Source organism: Macaca mulatta, chromosome 12 (genome assembly GCF_049350105.2).
Source record: "Macaca mulatta isolate MMU2019108-1 chromosome 12, T2T-MMU8v2.0, whole genome shotgun sequence".
NCBI lineage: Eukaryota > Metazoa > Chordata > Mammalia > Primates > Cercopithecidae > Macaca > Macaca mulatta.
Window position 1 is genome coordinate 88427053 of NC_133417.1, and position 5111 is coordinate 88432163.

The 5111-nt window shown below is 44.6% G+C and overlaps 1 long non-coding RNA gene across 1 annotated transcript; it reads right to left on the minus strand.

Annotated features, from left to right (window-relative positions):
• Positions 1-641: 641 nt before the first annotated feature.
• LOC144333432 (uncharacterized) lies at positions 642-4488 on the minus strand. Its single transcript, XR_013402071.1, has 2 exons — positions 4355-4488; positions 642-1166 (listed from the first exon to the last, which is right to left on the minus strand). It is a non-coding gene; the product is annotated as an uncharacterized LOC144333432 (long non-coding RNA).
• Positions 4489-5111: the final 623 nt, after the last annotated feature.

Here is a 5111-nt window from a genome sequence, read left to right on the forward strand (position 1 = left end):
ATGTACTTATTTGCAAGTTTTTTGCCATATTATCTCAAAAAATTAAGGTTTTTTGGGTGAATTTATGGCCTGATTTTTTAAATTTTTTGGCATTTTAGATATCTTCATGCATTTTTGGCATTTGGTTTGGTAAGATCATTTGTGTGTGTGTGTGTGTGTGTAAGAATTTTGTGTTATTTCTTCCTGTCCCTCTACTTCAGGATTATTCTTCACAGTCTATTTTATTTCGGTTGTTTTCTACCAGCCCTGTGGTATCCCAGACCAGATCCAAATCTTATAATGGTATTGAGGGCTACTGTCCAGGAGCAATAGTGCAAATCTAGCCACTGGCATTAGAGAGAGGCTTGGCTTGACTTTGATGAGGTTGTGCCATTCTCCTCCTGCCTCCCTGTGTGTCCAGAATTTATTCCTTCTGGTGGGTTCTTGGTCTCGCTGACTTCGAGAATGAAGCCGCAGACCCTTGCAGTGAGTGTTACAGCTCTTAAAGATGGTGTGTCCGGAGTTTGTTCCTTCAGATGTTCAGATGTGTTTGGAGTTTATTCCATCTGGTGGATTCATTGTCTTGCTGACTTCAAGAATGAAGCCATGGACCTTTGCGGCGAGTGTTACAGCTCTTAAAATTGGTGTGCACCCAAAGAGTGAGCAGCAGCAAGATTTATTGTGAAGAGCAAAAGAACAAAGCTTCCACGGCATGGAAGGGGACCCGAGTGGGTTGCCACTGCTGGCTCAGGAGCCCAGCTTTTATTCCCTTATTTGGCCCCACCCACATCCTGCTGATTGTTCCATTTTACAGAGTGCTGATTGGTGCATTTGCAATCCTTTAGCTAGATACAGAGCGCTGATTGGTGCATGTACAATTCTCTAGCTAGACAGAAAAGTTATCTGAGTCCCCACCCAACCCAGAAGCCCGGCTGGCTTCACCTCTCAATCCCTCCTCTAAACAGGACACCCCAACTGCTGTTGGGAATTGGGCAATGACCACTCAAGCTACTTCGTGCTGGATAGGGGTGAAGAAGGGGCCAGCAGTTGTAGTGTCCTCCAGAGGGGAACTCTTTAGCCCAGTGAAAGGGCCAGCAGGTCGGTCCAGGGGTCCTAGGCAGAAGTTGTTAGTTGAGCTCATTTGGGGGTCCATTTGTAAGACCATCTGTACCTTGATGGCCTTGATCCTAGAGGAGGAAACAAATTTGACAAGGAGGTTAAAAATACAGGGCCCGAAGGCGAGTAATAGCAAGATGGCTGTCATGGGACCTAGAAAGGGGAGAAGCCATGTTGCCCAACTCCAGAAGTTGGTATAAGAGTTTGAAAGGTTTTGTCTGATTTCAGAAGCCTTTTCCTGTAAATGCCAGGTGGCATCTTGTACTATCCCTGACTGGTTAGTGTAAAAACAGCACTCTTCCACTAAGAAGGTGTAAAATCCTCCTTTCTCAGCAGTGAGGAGGTCTATTCCTCGGCGGTTTTGGAGAGTCATTGCTAACAAAGAGTCTATTTGGGATTGTAGTTACTATCCTTACTGGATAGATTTGTTATTTCTTGCAAACTGTCTGAGAAATCCTTTGAGAGAGTGTGGTAGTAGGATAATGCATGTTACACTGTTAATTTTTAGCAAACTTTTCTTTAGTTCAAAACCTTGTTAAGTTTGTGATTTTAATTTTTCTTTGCTATTTTAATAAAACCTTGTTCAGCCCATATTAACTTAGAATTGGTATAGATGGCTCCTTCCTGATTCTGTAAGTACTTTAAGATTTGGCTGAGTGCAAACAACTCACACGTTTGAGCAGACCAATTATTAGGCTATTTTCCTAACTCTGCTTCTACAAAAGTTTCCTTATCATTTACTGAATACCCATTGTGTCTTTTTCCCTTAATCACCCAGGAGGAACCATCTATAGTCCTGTCCAGAAGGGAGTTCCTCCTCAGTCTGGTCAGACCTTTATATGGTAATTAATTAAGATTCAGATCCCGTGTTAGGAAACCTGCTGGGTTAAGGATTTTTGATAGGAAGGCTATGGGTTGTCAGTGGCCTCAGTGCTTTTGGGCTACAGCTTCGTTTACACTGACAACAAGGTAGCATTGCAGTGTTATAGGGTCACGGAAAAGACCTTCAATTATTGATTAGAGGTTTTAAATTTACCCTGGCTTTTAAAGGAATAGGGTACACTGTTTTACTACTTTCATCTCTTTCTGACTTCTTGTCTCTTTCTTTCTCTCTCTCCCTCTTTGTCTCTTCCTCTTTCCTTCTTTGACTTTCTGTCTCTTCCTCTCTCTCCTTCTCTGTCCTCTCTGACTCCCTCTTTGTCTCTGTCTCTTCCTCTCACTCTCTCTTTCTCTTTCTCTCTTTCCTTTCTGCTGGTCTTTCCCCGCCTCTGCCAGCCACTTATGCTGCTGTTCTCCCTTATCCTTCCCCTTTTGATGACTTTGGCAGTGTAAGACTGCCACCTCCTTGGGTTTTTGCACTACATGCAATAACTCCATGGTTTCCTTGTGATATTTAACAGGTTAGGAACTGCCTTTCTTTCCATATTGCAGCATGGGCATGTAGGATTAGATACACATACTACCTATAGCAAAGTCTCCCAATTACAACTGAGGAGGTGGGAGAAATACCTGGTTACAGGCTGTCCCAAGATTCCTCGGATGGTAATGGACCTTGAGGATAGCTGTCCGGGACAGGAGATTAACACTGAGTAAGCCATGCCAGTGTCCAGCAGGAAGGCAATTTCCTGGCCCTCAATGGTTAAATGTACCTGGGGCTCAGTGAAGGTGATGACGTGAGCTGGTGCTTGCCGTCAGCACCCTCAGTCCTGTTGTTGGATCATCTGGTTAGGGGCTTCTGGCCCAGAGAACCTTTGTCCTCTGGGGCAGTGGGCCTTCCAATGATTGCCTCAGCATAGTGGACATGGGCGAGGGGGCAGCTTGTTTCTCACTGGACAATCTTTTTTAAAGTGTCCTTGCAAACCACACTGATAACAAACCCTACAAGGTGATTGGCCTGCTCCATTTTCTGTCCTCTCTGAACCACCAAGATTTGATTGTCTGAGGGCCATGACTAAGGCTGTGGCCTTTTTCTGATTTCACTTTTCCATTTTGGCCTGTTTCTCTTGGTCCCTATTATAGAACACCGAGGTTGCCAGATTTAATAATGCCTCCAGATTTTCTTCAGGGCCCAGGGCTCACTTTTGGAGCTTTATCCTGATACCTGTGGCTGATTGGGTAATAAACTTATCTTTTAGGATCAATTGATCCTCTAGTGAGTCAGGTGACAGGGGAGTATATTTTCTTAAGGACTCCTGTAGCTGCTCGAGGAAGGCAGAAGGATTTTCTTCCTTTCCCTGAGTTATGGTAGACATCATTGAATAATTCATGGGCTTTTCCCTAATTCTCCTAGTCCTTCTAGAAGACAGGTTAACAGATGTTTATGACTCCAGTCCGCATAATCTGAGTCGAAGTCCCAATGGGGATCCATACTGGGGATGGCTTGCTGATCACTAGGGAATTTGTCCCTTTCTTTGGCTGTCATTGTATCATTTATTTGAATAAGATACCAGATATCTCCAAACCCTAGGGCTGCAGCTAAAGCCACATTCTTTTCTTTAAAGGCCAGAGTTTGATCTAACAATAGCATGACATCTCTCCAAGTGAGATAGAAGGTTTGCCCTATTCCCTGTAGGACATTTGTGTACCTATCAGGATCATCTGAAAACTTCCCCAGGTCTGCCTTGATCTGCTCTAAATCAGAGAGAGAGAAAGGGACATGTACCCAGGTTGGGCCAAATTCCCCTCCCCCTACAGCTTGAAGGGGACATAACCGATAGTCCGGGGTTTTTTGTGGTCCTTTGGAGATTTCTTTGCTTACTTCCTTCTGGGTGGGGGAGATGAGAGGAGGCTTATCATTAATAGGAAGGAGAGCTATAGGGAGGCTAGGATATGGGGTTAAGCTGAGAGGTCTTCCTGTGAGAGGTAAATTGCAAGTTTTGCATAGTTGTGTATTCTCCTTCAATGAAAAGAAAGCTTGCACATAAGGTATTTCACTCCATTTGCCTTCCCTCTTACAGAAAAGGTCAAGCTGCAGGATAGTATTGTAATTTATACTTCCCTCAGGTGGCCATTTTTCCCCATCAGAGAGAGAATATTGGGGCCAAGCCGTAGTACAGAAAAAAATTGAGCCACCTCTTTTTTCAGGGTTTATGGGTCAAATTGGTCCCAATGGCTTAGGATGCGTTTCAAGGGTGAGCCTGTTGATGCCTGAGTGTTTCCCATCTGAAAGACAAACCACCTGTGGTTTTGGTTTGTTTCACCCCTGCCCAAGAACCCACAATGGTCCCTGGACGCTGCTGATCGGATTAGTTGCGCTCACCAATGAAGCAGCAGAAACACCTCTTGCCCGAGAACCCGCAACAGTCCCTGGACCCTGCTGATCAGAATAGGTGCGCTCACAGACGCAGCAGCAGAAACACTAGTTTTCCTCCTAGACCACAAAGAGGACAGAGGAATGTCAGATTTAGTGGCCATTACTGATGCATTCTCGAAAACCTGCACCTTGCCTGTCCTCCTAGACCCCAAAGAAGACCGATAAAAATTGGATTTAGTGGCCTTTATCAATGCATTCTCAAAAATCTGTTAGAGTCCTAAGCATTCCCCTGTTAGTATTGGGACTTTACCGCTGTCCTATAAAGATGTTACACCCCAAAAATGAAGTGGAGGGCCATACCCTGAAGGAGGGAAGGGATCTCCAGGGTTGGAAGAGTGACGCCTTTTGTCCTCACTTGAATAGGAAGGATATAATTTCTTAGGTTCCCCATATGCTAGCTTCAGGAATAGCTTTTGTTAGGCCTGCTAGTCTGAGGAGGGATCCTCAAATTCCAGATAGTTTCCCCTGTGATGGGGCTTTGGGCAAAAATTATGTCTTTCTGATTGGTGAGCCTGGGTGCCTAAAGAAAGTAACAGAGTCCTGAAGTTTATACTAGAAATCATTCTTATAGGAGAAACTAGAAAAGCACCAGAGACAGGTAGTTGTTTTTAGAAGCAGGACTAACCTCGGAGAGGAGAGGCGAAAGGAAGTTTGTCTGACAGGCATTAGGACCCAGGAGGCAAGAGTCAGGATGGGACAGATG